The sequence below is a fragment of the Mustela erminea genome, chromosome 3 (genome assembly GCF_009829155.1).
Source record: "Mustela erminea isolate mMusErm1 chromosome 3, mMusErm1.Pri, whole genome shotgun sequence".
NCBI lineage: Eukaryota > Metazoa > Chordata > Mammalia > Carnivora > Mustelidae > Mustela > Mustela erminea.
The window spans coordinates 58,025,153-58,042,518 of NC_045616.1; the positions used below are offsets into that span (position 1 = coordinate 58,025,153).

The 17,366-nt window shown below is 38.5% G+C and overlaps 1 protein-coding gene across 1 annotated transcript in view; it reads right to left on the reverse strand.

The window, feature by feature from the left end:
* Positions 1-17,366, reverse strand: part of ATG10 (autophagy related 10) — a 316,831-nt gene that overhangs the window by 231,374 nt on the left and 68,091 nt on the right. The window lies entirely within an intron of this gene.

Consider the following 17,366-nt stretch of genomic DNA (forward strand, 5'->3'; position numbering starts at 1 on the left):
ACCCGGGCCAGGGGGCGTGACCTTCCCGCTGCCCTGGACCAGTGAGCCGAGTCTCCGCCCCTCGTCTCCCCGGCCCCAGGAACTGAACGTGGGCTGTGCGCTCTGAGTGCACAAAGGCGGCCCATTAGGGAGGTGTGGTAGGCAAGCCGAAACCTGGGAGGGGGGGGTGCCAGCAGTTTTAACGGTCGCTGCACCCTTTTTTCCAACAGATAGCCAAATATCTGCAAAATAAATGAGTAAGGCTAGAGCAAAAACCTTCTCCGAGGTTGGAGATCCAAGCCTGCCAAAGCGCACACACGCACACACAGTAAAACTATTGTAAGCACCACGACAATTAAGCACAAACACGACTACCTCCTTCAAAACGGAAGGACCGAGGTAGAAGTTAGCATTTCGAGAATTACAATAGAACCATCTGTGGCACATAGCTCAGGAAAAAAAAAAAAAAAAAAGAAAGAAAAGAAAAAGAAAAAAACCGAAAAAAACCCCAAGCAGAAGAATTAAAATGGGGGGGGGGGGCGGTGGGATAAAGAAAAGACCACAGAAAGATGTAGGAGTAACATGGGTGATGGAACTGAAATACTGAAATACAACAGCAGACATCTGAGGGAAAACTAGCATGTGCTCCTTTTATCACAACAGAATTACATTTGTGTGAAAAGAAAAAAGTAAACACAGGCAAAGAAGTGAAAGGAAAACCTGCCTTCAAACATTACAGGGCACGGTTATGATCTCGTACCACGGTTATGTAAGATGTGACCATTGGAGAAAGCTAGGCGATGGGTACACAAGATTTTGTACTATTTTTGTGGTTTCTTGTGAGGCTACGATTATTTCAAAATAAAAAGTTCTTAAAAAGGGACAGAACACTGATGAATGGTGACCAGGGAATGGGGTTGACTAAAAAAGAGCTTGAGGAAATTTGGGGGAGGTGGGTAATGCAACTGTTCGATACTTTCACGGTGTTAGTGATTACACGGTTGTTTGGTTTGCCAGAACTCACAAAAAGGATAGATTTTACTGCATGTAAAATAAAACTCAATTTTAAAAGAGATACTGCTAGGAGTGCCTTCGTGGCTCAGTTGGTTAAGTGTCTGCCTTCAGATCTCAAGAGTTCTGGGGTTGAGGTCCCCCCCACCCCAGTGCTTGTCATCATTAGGCTCCCTGCTCAGTGGGGGGTCAGTTTCTCCCTCTCCCTCTCATCCTCCTTCCAGCTTGTGTTCTCTTCCTCTGTCTCAAATAAATAGATAAAATCTTAAGGGGGAAAAAAAAAAGGATACTGCTAGTAAATGAATTTCCTAACATTTGCGCAACTATGGATATAAATGAACTAGATAGCTGCCATTTGAAAGTATTCACTTTTGGGGGGGGTTGGTACAGGGCAGTGAGTTCTGACTGAGAACTTTAGTGGATGGATGTTTCCTTCAACTTTAAGCAGTGATTCAAAAAACAGAACTTTCACATACAAAAATAAGAATATTGCTTGGCATTGTATTCAGTAATCTAGAAACACTTTCATGCATCAACAATATCATGTTAACAAAAAAAGGGGGGGTTTGGGGGGTTGGGTTTTTTTTTTGTTTTTTTGTTTGTTTGTTTGTTTGGTTGGTTTTTTGTTTTGCACTTGAGATGATTTTAAGTTTTGTAATTCACCTGCCAACACCAAAGAAACAAAACAAAATAAATCAGGTAACTTCCATATACTTCCTTTCATCATATCACTCGTGGAAAGGAATAGTACTGACCTATTTATGTTTATGTTATGTTTATGGCCCCTACAACACTACAAAGTGCTTTAAGGCAGGGTCTGTCATGATTGCATAGGCAGTCTCTTGCAGAGTTCGTCACTAGTAATAAGTATTTGTTGAATAAAACAATGGGTTAATCACAAAAAGAGAAGGAAACTAAAATTTATTGAGAACCCACTATAAGCCAGAAGCTTAGTTTAGTTTAGTCAACCATATGATAACCACACAAGATACCCATTTTATAGATATGAAAACTAAGACTAATGATCAAATCCCCATTCCTTATTTCATTGGATTTCTCAGTTTCATTTGACATGTTGATCACATCTACGAAGTCTTGCTTCCTTTAGCTTCCATAAAACCACAGTCTCCTGATTTTCCCTCTAGCTCACTTGACCACTCCTTTACTTACCTTCACAGGAGTCTATTTGTCCATCGCAAATATAATATTAATTCACAATATTCTTTAGGTAGTACAGTCTAGGAATGGGACACAAGTCTAAAATTACTACTGGGTGGCTCAGTAGGTTGAGCATTCAACTCTTGGGTTTGGGCTCAGGTCATGATCTCAGGATCCTGGGATGGAGCTCTGGGTCAAGTCTGGCTCCGGGCATTGCAGAGTCTGCATGAACATTGTCTGCCTCTCCGTTTACCCCTCACTCCCATTCACATGCTCTTTCTAGAATAAAAGTAAATAAAAATCTTTTTTTTTTTTAAGATTTTTATTTCTTTATTTGAGAGAGAGAAATAGCCAGTGAGTAGAGCACAAGCAGGAAGAGAGGGAGAGGGAGAGGCAGACTCCCCACTGAGCAGGGAGACCGGCATGAGGCTTGATCCCAGGATCCCAGGATCACAACCTGAGTTGCAGGCAGATGCCCAACTGACTACGCCAGCCAGGAACCCATACAAAAATCTTTAAAATTGTATGGTAAATGTTTTATTTTCTCAATCTTGTCAGTTCATATCAATTGTACATTTTCTTCCTGCTCATATCCCACAGGCCACACCAAGATACAAAGAAGGTAGGAAATGCAGTCATAGCCGAGAGCTCAGTCAAACCTTGACAGAGTGAGATTATTTTAATTATTAAAAGGAAGAAGGGGAGAAAGGATACTGAGAAGGGATACCTCTCTCTGCTGCAGCTTATAGTAGGCAGATCTCTTCCACCACCCTCCAGGAAGTCCTCAGGAAAAGATAAATTACATAAAAGAAAAAGTTATGGAGGTAATCTGATTGGATGGCTGAGATAAGAAACATAAACCTGTATGTACATAGCACTTACCTAAAAAAGTGGAGAAAAAATTTATAGTTGGCAAAACTATAGAAACAGTAAAAAGATCAGTGGTTGCCAGAGTCTGGGGGAAGGAATATAAAAAAGCATACAACATTTTTAGGACTACAAAACTATCATTTTTGATACTGAAATGGTGGCTATATGACATTATACCTCAGTCAAAATCTAAAATCTACATAACACAAAGAATGAGTTCTGATATAAACCATAGACTTAGCAACAGTCTATCAATATTGGCTCATCAATTATATGTACCACACTAAGGCAAGATGTTAATAAAAGGGGAAACTGTGAATGGCATACATGAGAATTCTCTATAATCTGCTCAGTTTTTTATAAACAAAAATTTTCTTTCTTTTTTTTAAAGATTTTATTTATTTATTTATTTATTTATTTGACAGAGTTTACAAGTAGGCAGAGAGGCAGGCAGAGAGAGAGGGAGGAAGCAGGCTTCCCGCTGAGCAGAGAGCCTCATGCGGGCCTGGATCCCAGGACCATGGGATCATGACCTGAGCTAAAGGCAGAAGCTTAACCCACTGAGCCACCCAGGTGCCCCGTAAACAAAAATTTTCTAAGAAATAAAAAAAGTTTATTAATTTTTTTAACAACACTGAAAAAAACCAATAGTCCATATCAAAGAATGGGGTTTTAGGAAATCAAGAATCATCACAGGGTGATTTAGGGTGATTTAGGGTGATTCAAACTGTCCATCATGCCACTTCTTATTTGTTACTTTTAGTACACCTGCAGTACAGACCTATTTTTTTTGTTTGTTTTTTATTTTTATTATCAACCTTTTTAAAGGTAATTTACATAAAATAAAATGCTCCCATTTTGAGTCTACAGTTCAGTACATTTTGACAAACAGATACACCCATGTAACCATTACTACAATCAAAATTTAGAACATGTCTGGGCGCCTGGGTACCTTAGTCAGTTAAATGTCTGCTTTCTGCTCAGATCATGATCCCAGGGTCCTGGGATTGAGCTCCACATCGGGCTCCCTGCTCAGTGGAGAGCCTGCTTTTCCTTCTCCCTCTGCTGCTCCCCCTGCTTATGTGTGCATTCTCTCTCTCTCTGTCAAATAAAATCTTTAAAATATATATATATTTACTTATGTTTAATATATATAAATTTATTTTTTATATATATGTAAATATGAATATATATATATATATCTAGAACATGTCTATCATCTCAAAAAGTGGCCTACTTCCCCTCTATAGGTGACTACTTTCTCCACCCTCAGACCCTCAGCAACCACTAATTTCCTCTAGATTAGTCACTCTATCTTTGCCGATTCTAGAAAATGATATCGTACAGTACATACAGTACATATGTGCATATGTGTCTGGCTTCTTTTACTCAGTGTGTTCCTGAGGTTCATTGATGCATTTATCAGTAATTAGTTCCTTTTTAGTGCTGCTTAGTACTAAACTGCATGAATATACCATAGTTTGTATATCCATTCATCTGGGAAGGACAGTTAGGTTGTTTTAGCTTCTGGCTATTGTAAATGAAGTTGCTGTAAATAATCATTCAGTATTTTTTTGGACATATATTTTCATTTCTCTTGGGTAAATGCCTAGGAGTAGACATATATTTTGGGATCAGTATGGAAATACAAGTTGTGTTCTTTGACTATAATTCTATATTGATCACATTCCTTAGCTGAGGGCCTGTCTTATTTCCTAATTCTAATTTAGAGAAACTTTTGTTGCTGAGCTTAAGCTACTGTATGTTTCATTTGATTTTTAGTAGTAGGCATACGTATTTAAAGTATATGAAGTTGGGGACATGTGGCATGACACCCATGGATTCAAGTATTTGTATGGAAATAGCAATAGAAAATTGTCAATTTTAATGACAATCTATAATTATGTAATTATCTGTGTTTCCCAAGAACAGTTTTAGAAATTTTCTGATGGTTACTGACAATTGGTTGTAAAAGCCTTTTTTAAAAATTTATTTTTATTTTTATTTTTTATAAACATATAATATATTTTTATCCCCAGGGGTACAGGTCTGTGAATCGCCAGGTTTACACACTTCACAGCACTCAAAGCCTTTTTTTTAAAAAAAGATTTTATTTATTTATTTATTTATTGACAGAAAGAAAGAGAATGAAAGCACAAGCAGGGGGAGCAGCAGAGGGAAAGGGAGAAGTAGGCTCCCCGTTGAGCAGGGAGCCCGAAGTGGAGCTGGATCCCAGGACCCTGATATCATGACCCAAGCCAAAAGCAGACACTTAACCAACTGAGCTACCCAAATGCCCCAAATTGTAAAAGTCTTAATGACAGCAAAGGATAATGTTAATATAGAATCTCAGCAGCCATATGCTGTAGCTAACAACGTATAGCAATAGGACTGGATAGTTGTGCTTGTATTTTGAAGATCTTATCCTTGAGGGTCCAGTTTGTATTATGAAGGGTATAACACATTTCAGGAAATAATCCAATTTGAATCGTCTGAATAAAGGTCAGAATATTTTAGTGGATTTTGATATTTAGTCTGTCTTTGTTTTCTAATATTCTTATTTGGACTTTTTTTTCTTTCTTTCTTTCTTTTTTCAAGGATCTTGAGGACATTTAGGAACCAAAACTTTTGTTTTAAATTCATCAGGTGAATTGAGTTCTAAAAGGATCACTCTGGCAGTGATCTGGTATTACTCAAGTTGCTTGTTTTGTCCCACTGAAATTCATTGAGAGGACCCTTTGTTCTTTTATTTTGGGGGGTGTACAGAAAAACCTATGTATGTCTATAGCATATCTTTCTGGGTTATCAGATTCTAGCTTTGTTCATTGTCTTTAAGCAATTTTGATGCCCTGTGTAAATTGTAAGTAATTGATAGATATATGTATCTTCTGTCCTGTCTGGTAGGGATTTAATTGACTCCCCCATTTTCTCCACGGAAAAATCAGTTCTGTGCCATTTTGCCTGGTTTCCTGATCTCATATGAGTAAAATGAATTCTTTAACATATAGTTATTTTTGTATCTGTATGAAGTCATGATTTTATCTTTCTCTAAGAATTATATTGCAACAGAGACCTGGCAATTTGTACCCAAGAACCCCACAGGGATAAATTCTCACTGTAGACTTTCAGTCCCAAGTCTCACTGAAATATTCAGGACCTTCAAAGGGAAAGCAGTCCAGAGTCTTTGGAGGCATAACAGGACAGCTGCCCAGGCAAACCAAAATCTTGACCAAGATGGTGTGAGGCCGAAGAAAAAGTAAACGAGAAAGTAAATAAATAGTAAACTATCTCTGGTAAAAGAATGTGCCTCACCTTTGGACTATGTGGTGGTGGTGGTGGTCGTGGGGAAATCATACAGGATATTTGCAGCACCTTATATCCAGAATCCATTATTCTGTAAAGCAACAGGTAAAGTATAAAGAAGTAACTATAGAATCTCAAATTCCTCAGAATTTTTGGCTCAAGCTCCCTGTGCCTTCTAGACCACAGTTTAGATTCCTTAGAAATACACAGCAAGATTGTTATCCCTGCTAGACTTTCCACTCGTCAACCAGCAAAGAAAATACCAGGAGGGTAACAAGAGAAGATCAGTGTACATGCATAGGGTCTGCCTTTTTGCTCACAAGGACTTGAATGCCCTGGTTCAATAATGACCTATTTTCTTAATGTTCTATGGCTATGTTTACTGATCAGGAGTTAATTCTGATTGTGCGATTCAACTTCATATTGATATATCTGTGTGTTATAATGATGTTTTGCATTAAGACAAGTTCAGCCTGGAGCCCAGGAAGACTTTGTGCAATTTTAATTCACGAAGCTGCCCTAGATCCAGACCAAATCAGAAGTTGCTCTCAAGGCAATGACTCTCTTTAGCCTGCCTCTTAAAATAAAATAGCAATAATGTGCATTTGCTCGGCCCCTTAGTCTGCATTATCTCAGAGAGATGGAAGGCACACTGTGGAAATGGTACCGTTTTGGCAGCAAGAAGTCATAGAGCAAGCTTTACTTCTGCCATTTACTTGATGTGTGGATTTCAAGCAGTCACTTACCCTCTCTGAACCTCAGAATCTATTTATCTATAAAATAGAATTAGTAATAATCCTACCTTTGCAGAGTATGGAAAAAACAAAAAGATACACATTTTCAAATTTATGAGGTTGACACATAGAGGTAATAGAATAATATAATCATTAATATAATCAATAATCTGTGTTTTCTAACATAGAAAGATGACCAGATACAAAATAATATGTTAAAGTATGACTTCATTTATAATCCTATAGAAAAATAATAAAAGGTTACAACTAAAAATTAACAATGCCTATCCCTCCATAAGAGGACTATGAATGGCTTTTCTTCTTTGTACTTTTTTGTTATTTCAAATTTAGAAGAAATAATGTATTATCAATATCTTACTTTTCATAATAAACTTAAAGAATGATAAAAAAAATTTAAAATTGAAGTCCGCAATTTGGGGGTGGGAACAAATGATTTACAATCATTTGTAAATAATAATTACATTTACATTCATTTACAATCATTTGTAAATGATAATACATAAAACATAATAAAGTTACAGTGTAACTTTATTGAATATATATTTGACACAAAGAAAAGAATGTTATCTGGATGAAATTATATCCTGTTGTTCTGTAAAGGGAGTAAACATGGAGGTAAAGAGGTCAACTTCAAAGGGAGAAAAGCCAAAATGTGATGGCCAGCAGAGGATGATATTGGGACATTCCAAACGTACAATTTCCTACCCTCTGCAACCCAGTTATTGGCCATGGAGAATGTTCCTTCATCATTCAATCTTCTTCAAATTAAGCGCTAATAGTATAAATATATAGGCAGAGATAATAGAAGAACATAAACAGGCATCCTAATTCTATATATACTCAAGACATGTTAAGAGGCATATTATGGAACATGAATAATGACAAGAAAGAGGACAAATGTCAAATGTTAAATGAAACAGGCCACAGCTGAGTAGAGCTGCTACATCTTTGCTGTAATGTTTGACTGCTTGGCATTATGACACTTTTAATTATTTATGCCGTTTGGTGTGTTTGTTAAAGAGGAGGTGAAGTTTATTGCCATAGAGACTTGTCTTTGATATTGGTTCTTTTTTTTTCTTTTAAGATTTTATTTTTAAGTAATCTCTACACCCAAAGGGGCTCAAACTTAACAGCCCCAAGATCAAGAGTCACACACTCCACTGACTGAGCCAGCCAGGTGCTCCTGATATTGGTTCTTAATATACAAAACATGCACCCTACTTGTAATATTCAAATGTTTGGTCTCATCAGAAATGCTATTTCACTTAGCTGAATTGGCCTCATGAAGATGGTCTTGTAGGGTGATGTAAGAGTCACTGGGTGAAGCACAGAGCTTTAAAAGACCAGTAAAGAATTGCAATGCTGGGGTGCCAGGGTGGCTCAGTGGGTTAAAACCTTTGCCTTCGGCTCAGGTCATGGTCCCAGTGTCCTGAGATCAAGCCCCGCACCAGGATCTCTGCTTAGTGGGGAGCCTGTTTCCTCCTCTCTCTCTGCGTGCCTCTCTGCCTACTTGTGATCTCCATCTGTCAAATAAATAAAATCTTAAAAAAAAAAAAAGAATTGCAAATTCTTAGATGCTTATGAATTCCTTTGGTCTCAATAAAGCTATTTAGTCAGGGGTTACTGACTTGTGTGATACTTGGTTTAGAGATTCCACCAATACAAAGCTGCCTATGGCTCTAGCCAGCCGGTGTAATGCTGGAGGACATATGCCTGGAAAAAGGACACCAACCCATTCGATATGAAAACACTCTGCATGTGAGCTATACCCTGCCACATCAATGTATCCTTTTAATAAATGCCTTTGCTAAGCAGTGTACAAGTATGTGATAGCTTCATCTTTCAGAAATATAACTAAAACAATTGTTTTAGATTGGTATATCCAAAAGGTGATATCTGGTAGACAGTTCGGTGTATAGATTCAGAGTTCATGAAAGAGGTCAGGCTGAAAATACATATAGTGGAATTACATCCCATGCCTACTTAACTTATATTAACTCGATTCTATGTGCTTGCCAAAAAAACCAAAACCAAACAAACAAACAAACAAAACAAAATTTAAAAAAAAAAAAAAAAAGCCCCCCCCCCAAAAAAAACAAACCCCACACACTTTTCTTATAACATGGACCCTAAATGCAAGCCAACAACTTCATCTGGTGTTCAACTCAAGAAACAACCTTCTGTTCCAATAGCAGAGGAAAACCGGCTGTGTACGATTTCTTGACTGATAGTATATACACTCAGAATCATGTACACAGGATTTTAGAGGAGATTTTTCAAATGCATTTTAACTCTATTTTTGCCTTTCACACTGAGTTTGGATCCTAACCCCTTTGGAAAAATTCACTCCCCTGTGTTTGGGTGTCATTGACATTCAGGTGACAGTTCCAGCTTTGATCACAGAGGACACTATTCAAGGGAGACTATACAGAGTAAGAAAAGAGATCTGAGGAGAGAATCCTTGAGAACATCAATATTTTAGAAATAGGTAGGTGGGCCCACAAAGTTTCTAAAGGAATTAGGAGAGAGGCAGGAAAGAGCAGATAATAAAACACCAAGCAGAGAGTTCCCAAAGAGTGGTTAACAAGATCAAAAATAAAGCAAAGAAACCAAGGAATATAAGTATTCCTTTGGTCATTCCAAATGGTCAAAAGTGATCACTGATTGGATCTGGAGATTAAGAAGACACTGATGAGGTAGCAAGAGCTGTTTTGATGTTATGGTGGTGGCTTAAGTCTGTTTCAGATGGATTATAAAGTGGAAGTCTTTAAAAAAAACAAGGGAAGCAAGGAAATGAACACCTCAAGCATTTCTATGAAGGAAAACAAAGGATAGGGTAGCAAGTAACAGAGAATCTGAGGCAAGAGAGGGCATTTTGGCATTCCACTTTTTAAGTGGGTGTGAGTTGACCTAGTGTATCAGTCAAGCACAAGAACTAAAAAGAAAGAGGAGATAACTGAGGGACCCCAGCTCCCAAGGAAAAAGGAAGTTGAGTCCCAAGTACTAATTTGCACTACCTGGAAGGAGGACCAAGGAGAAGTATGTTGTGACAGGGGTGAAAATAAATGTCTTTTTATTTAGGAGAGAAGAGTAGAGGAGTAGAACTTGAGGGAAGTTCAATTCTTTTTTTTTTTTTAAAGATTTCATTTATTTATATAACAGAGAGAGATCACAAGTAGGCAGAGAGAGAGAGAGAGAGAGAGAGAGAAGCAGGCTCCCCGCTGAGCAGAGAGCCCAATGCCAGACTCGATCCCAGGACCCTGAGATCATGAGCTGAGCCAAAGGCAGCGGCTTAACCCACTGAGCCACCCAGGCACCTGGGAAGTGCATTTCTGATAGATTCTGCATTCTCTGTGAAATGGGACGTTAGCGGAGCCATTTCTGAAAGTGAGGCTTAAAAACACATGTAAAATTTTGTAATTGTCTTTAAAGGAAATAAGAAAAGCTGAGAAAGAGTTTATAGCATTTGAGGATTTAAGACTGGATTCCCATATTTCCAGAGGTACTAATTCTGACACTTTGTGTGATTTTTTTTTTTTTTCCAGTACCGTTCATCCTGCTTGGGTGAAGAGGTATAAAAAGTAGATGAGTGAAGAAGAACTGAAGGTGTAGAATAAATTAAGGTCACTGGTAGAAGAGTGTAGACATTAGATTCATGGGATCTGATCAGGATGATAAAGAAAGAATGCTAAGAGGGTGTCAATGGAGTTGGAAAAAGCAAGAAATCAAAGGACTGAGATTACCATGATGTCATTAAGAGGGTAGGCTTGTAAAACCAGGAGATGACAGGCAAAATAGGAGGGTATATTTGGAGAAGAGATTGATGCATAAACTTTCACATGTATGGATTAGTGAGTTCCAGGTAAGGACAAGGCCCATGAGGTCAATCCACAGTGGGCGGCTGAAATAGAAGGGACATGAAGACATAAGCATTGAATAGCCCATGAACTGACACTATTGTAGTCAGTGGGTCATTCATGAAGGCCTTGAGATTTCTGCAGGAGTCAGGTTAGAGAGTAAGATTGTGAACCTGGTACTGATACAGGATTTCTTTTCCTTTAGTGCCTGCAGTTCTTGGTCCTTTTGCTTCAAAGAATGAAGAGGTAGATCAGACGAAGAGTGGTGGGCAACAAAGCGAAGTTTACTGAGAGAACAAATCTCCTGAAGAGGGAGGGGACCCTAGGGGATTGCTCCTGGAGTTTCTAAGTCTAGGAGTTTTTATGGGCTTGTTGGCAGACTGTTTTAATCTGATTAACCCTCCCTGTGCCTGTCATCCAATCAGGTTTTTGTCATCTGTCCTATGGGAAAGGGTGGAGGGTTCTTTCCAGGGTGGTGTAAAATCCATTTAAGGGTGGTCTCCCCTTGGTGCGGGGAGGGTGTCCCTGCCTGCCTTTCTTCCTACTATCCTTCATTATCCAAAAATCCAGAAGAATGTGGAGAATTAAGTAAAAGATGGTGAGGGGGAACATTAGAAATGGTTCAGATGGATTGGTATAGAACCAACTCAAGAAAAATTTTGATAGGAAAGTAAAGTGATCTGGATTTGGCATTTTGGAGCTAGGAGAATGCTAGTAATACTTTCAGGCTTTGAGGAAAGGAGCCAGGCTGAAGCAGAGACTTCAAGGAGACCTGTGTTTCAAATAGGTGGGTGTATTAGTCAGGGTTCTCCAGAGAAACAGAACTTATAGGATATATATAGATATGTAGAAGGAGAATCATTATGAGGGACTGACTCACAGGATTATGAAGGCTGAGAAATCCCATGATCTACTGCCTGCCAGCCAGAGGCTCAGGAAGCCAGTGGTGTCGTTCTAGTCCAAACCGGAAGCCTGAGAACCAGGACAGCTAATGGTGAGTGCTTGCCTGAGTCCAAGGGGCCAAGAACTGGGGACTGATGGCCAAGAAGATGAATGTCCCAGCTCAAGCAGGGAGAGCACATTTGCCCTTCTTTTACCATTTTGTTCTATTCAGGCCCTCAGTGGATTGTATGATGCCCACTCACATTGGTGAGGATGATCTTCTTTACTCAGTCTATGGATTCAAAAGCTAATCTTTTCTGGAAACACCTTCACAGACCCAACTGGAAGTAATCTCTAGCAGCTATCTGGGCATCTCTTAGATCAATCAAGCTGACAAAATGAACCATCACTGTAGGTCTACATTCATAGGGGCTCTCTGTGGAAAATGGAAACTGTTAAGCCTATTAACGTTCATCCATTCTTTTCACAAATTTATAGAGAATCTAGCATATGCCAGGCACTGAGCTAGGCACTAGAGATACAAGAACAAGACGAGCAGTGCCCCTGTCTTAATGGAGTTTAGAGTTTTTTTGTTTGTTTGTTTTTTGGTTTAATATTTTATTTGTTTATTTATTTGACAGAGAGAGAGATCACAAGTAGGCAGAGAGGCAGGCAGAGAGAGAGAGAGAGAGAGAAGAGGAAGCAGGCTCCCTGCTGAGTAGAGAGCCCGACGCAGGCCTTGATCCCAGGACCCTGAGATCATGACCTGAGCCGAAGGCGGTGGCTTAACCCACTGAGCCACCCAGGCACCCCAGATCTGGTTGTGAGAGGAAGGTTAAAGGCTAAATCAAGCAAAGCTTTCTCAAGAAAAAAGATAGGTATGCAATCTGGTAGGAATTGATATTGATAATATTGATAAACCTGCCCACGTCTTTGAAAAAGTCACCGATAGAGCTGTTTACTAAAGAGCAAACACTAGTTTAATGTTTCTTTAAGGGTTATTTACATTACAACAAGGCACAGAATCAACTGATATGGAAATCAGTTAAGAATGCTTTAATAGCAAAACAACCACAGAACTGTATAATGTCATTCTAAAACATAATACCTAAGAATCACATGAAAGCTAAATTTAAATGTTTTATGCATGCAAGATGGAACATTTCTCAGATGCTTTTAGAAACACTATTATAGATTGCTATTCCGAGTACCAAATGACAAGAGCTGTGAAAAGAACTACACATGAATTATAGGTAGATAGTATGTGACTTATATGTAAATTACATGTAAGATCATTATTCCTTTGACACTTGGCAAGCTTTACCAAACATGAGTATTTCAATTACAATCAGCAAATTTCAGAGAGAAGCATTCAACCATTTTAGATCCACTTTGAATAAGTTTTCCTACATCACCAAATCTATGAATACAGTCAATATATGAATAATTTTCGATAAAAAGCCCAATAGGGTCTGGAAGATAAAAAGTAAACTAACAATATCAAGTGATCAGAGACAAAACTTTCCATAAGTAAATGTAATAAAATTGATAAGATATAAAACTAAGAACAAAAAAAAAATCATCAAAACCTTTAAAAATAGCTAACTTGCGCTGTGGAATCGGGGAGAGGATAAAAAGGAAGAATAAAGAACATAAAGCAACAAAAACTTTTGATGATACACCCATATTCCTAGAGTACAAAACGTGCAAGCCTCAAATCCTGAAGCCAACAGCTCTCTTTAGCCTTCTCAGCACACCCTCACAACCTGAGGCTTGAGCATAAGCTTTTAGGGCCCAGTAAAGCCTTTGGGAGGCTTGCCATCTCAGGTTTCACTGTGGATAAGGCTCAGTGAACAAATACCAGACTGAAACACAAGCTGACCTTCCCTTAGGAGGAGGGATTTGGCTTAGGATGGGTTTAGGGATTTCAATCTTGTGTTTGCTTTCCCAACCTCCACAGGATCGTGCCTGAGGCCCCCTACCTTTCTGCTGCACTACAATCTTTCATCATATCACTTGTTTCATAGAACATACACATTCCAGAAAATGGTCACTCTCCAGTCCTCCGTTAAATAAAATCAGGGATATAGTCACACCGAAAAGATGCTTGGGCAACGTATAAAACATGAGAGCCGCTTGGTCATTCAACAACTACTTATTCGGTAAGCACAAAGCACTTTGAACAAAACAGTATAAAGATGAAGTTCTTGGTCACAAGCAATAGAAACTGACTGGCTAATTTTAGCAGGAAAGGAATTTATTGGCAGAATATCAAATAGCTCATAGAATCAACAGGAAGGCTGAAGAACCAGACTGGGGGAAAATTAAAAAAAAAAAAAAAAAAAAAGGCAGGCAGGAGCTAAGAACAATCAGACAGTGAGAACCACAAGGTCACCTCCAGCTTCAGTTAGGATACTTTGCTAACGGTGTCACACGTAGATACTGCTAGACACCATGCCAGAAACACTGGCTCCTGGGACCGTATTTTAACCATCCTTACCCATTTAAATGACTCATTTCAGATTCAAATTCCCAAATCTGATTGCTCAAAGCCAGGATTCATGATCGCACCCTCTCTGCTGGCATTGGGAAGAGAGGGTATCTGGCTAATGGGGCTTTTAAAGAGGGAGTTAAGGCGCTAAGACCCACACAGGGGGGAATTTCCCAGAAATACAAAGAGAATCTGGATGCTCAATGGCCAAAGAAATTGTAAATACTCACTTTAATCCACAACTTCAATCCACATACTTTGTCCCCCATATTTCCCCAAAGAGATGCTATGGCCATCACTGCTAAAGGTTGTCAATATGCCATATTTTTTAAGGGAAGTAGAGATGATATTTTATCTATCAGATAATATTTTCATTAGTGCCTTCCCATCATCCTTAGAAATTAATTTGTACTCCATAGAGACCACTATTGATCCTGATTTTGAAGTAATATTAAAGTACATCTTCTATAGAAGCATCACTGTTGGGGGTAAAGGATTATAATGAGTTCATGTTCCCAGCAGCGAAAAGATCAATTTTTAAAAATGCATTTCTTTTTTCAGGACACCTGGGTGGCACAGACAGTTAAACATCCAACTAGTGGTTTTGGCTCCCGTCATGATCTCAAGGTTGTGAGATCAAGCCTGGCCTCAGGCTCAGTGCTCTGTGCAAGAGTCTGCTTCAGATTCTCTCTCCCTCCACTCATGCTCTTTCTCTCTCTAATAAAAAATAAAATAAATCTTTTTTTTTTTAAGTTTGTTTTTGTTTTCAAGGTGTTGATCGACAGTGAAAACCAAACTTAAATCTCGCAATAAAGAGAGTACAAAAGGGTACCGGTACTAAAATCTCGCAATAAAGAGAGTACAAAAGGGTACCGGTACTAACACTGTGTTAGAATTGCAAACACAAACAAGAGTACTTGTTCTCCAAGAGCTTAGAATATAGCAGGGTGTCTGACACTTGAATAGACCTCTGGAATGTAATGCGAGAAGTACTGTAACGGAACTGTATGCAGAATTTGATGGAAGAATGTAGGAATGACCCCAATCTCCAAGGTGGGGGACAGGGTGGGGAGGGTGGCAGGGAAGACTCCCCAGAGGATGTGAGGACATGACAACCTGAGCTATCTCCTGAAGGATGAGTAGGAGTTAGCTTCTATCTTGTGAGCGCATTTTATAATCAGGAGCAATAAATCACTCAGACAGCAGTTATGTTGCATTTTTATTGAGAGCACTTCCAATAGTGCCCTTTATTTCACCTATCATAATACTTATCATGCTGTATTGTAACCACCTGTGCTCTTGTCTATCTCTCCACCAACCTTTAAGCTCAGTGGTGATAGGGACCACGTCAGTCCTGCTTCTGGCTGTATTCTTGGCATCCAGCATAGTTACCTGGCATGGGGTGATAAATACATGTTTGCTAAAGGGAGAACCTCAGCAAGACATTTTACACGGAGAAATAATTGCTGGAAAAACACTCTTGACAATTAGTTAAGACACTGTTAAACTTGAGAGGCAATTTGAGTATAGCTTATTTTTCGTCAGTACTTAAGATAGTAAAGTCATAAATCTAGGGGAGTATCTTTGATCTGTGGTAAAAGATCCAAAGATTCAACTGCTGCTTACTCAATAAAAATGCAAAAGAGATTAAGAGTAATGGTGTTCAACTTTTTTACATAAAAAAGAAGGGTTAGCTTCCAAACTCTTTACTTTCCCCCGTTGAATTAAATGACAAGACTTCCTTAAAAAACAAGCAAACAAACAAACAAACAAAAAGCAACCCAGATCTTTAAACAGAAGTAGTACTACTGCAACGAAATAGGAAGGAGAGGTATAAAGGTAATCTAATATCCCTGTTAGGAGTTAGCTGGCGAGGCAGGAAACTTAAGGTTGAGGGTTAATGTTTTCCGATGCATGAAAACTTACTGTGGTCACATGGAAAACAACATCCCACTCCATAAAAAACATTGGCATTTGCAGTAAATTGAATCCTAAAGAGATGATACCAACAGTTCTCAATTAATGTACATCCAAATTACCCGGATTATTAACACAGATTACTGAGCTCCAACCGCCCCCCCCGCCGGAGTTTTCTGATTAAGTAAAGACAGAATGGGGCCAAGAATCTGTAAAAATATGATCATATGAAAGATACTAAAAATCCAAATCGTATTTTAAGGATTGAGAAACTATAAAAAAGAAGAGGTTGATTCGAAAAATAGTATTTCAAGAAGTGAGAAATTCTCATATTTTTAACAGTGACGGCTAAAGAGACAATTAGTAAACTAGAAGAAAGACATGAAACAATTACAGAGCATGCAGCTACTATAGAGATTAAAAGTATGAGAAGTGAAGAGTAGGCAGACAATCTATTCTGTTCTGCCTGAGACTTTTCTGATTGAAAATTCCTCAGTCATAGTAAGCAAACTGAGTGATTGGCTACCTTAGTTATCAGACCTAAAGAATAGAATAAGAAGGACCAAAAAGAGGAATTTCAAAATGAAAGAATATTAAGAATGGAAAGAGGAAACATTTAAAAAGAAAGCAAATGTGAATTTTCTAGAATTGATGAATATGAGATCTAAGAATAAAAAATAAGAATCTTAAGATCCAGGGATCACCGATAATAAAAACAGTTATACCCAGATACATCATGGCAAAATTTCAGAACACACAAGTAAAAGAGTAGGTATTCAGAGTTACCACAGAGACAAAACAGATTGCCTACAATAGGATAGGATGTAGACTGGCAGGATATAATACAAATATTATATAGAAGTCCATATAATAATAGTTTAAAAGGCCTGAGATGCAATAAATTGCCACCAAGAATTTTATACCCAGCTGAAAAAGTAAGTTAAGACAACACCTGTGCTCCCACTCCATGAAAGGCTCTTCTCACACTCACTCACAAAGGGAGGCCTAGGAGTGCCTGGCTGACTCAGTCAGTAGAACATGTGACTCTTGATCTCAGGGTCATGAGTTCAAGCTTCACATTGGCATAGAGCTTTAAAAAAAAAAAAAAAGGAGGAAGAAAAGAAGGACGGAAGGAAGGGAAGA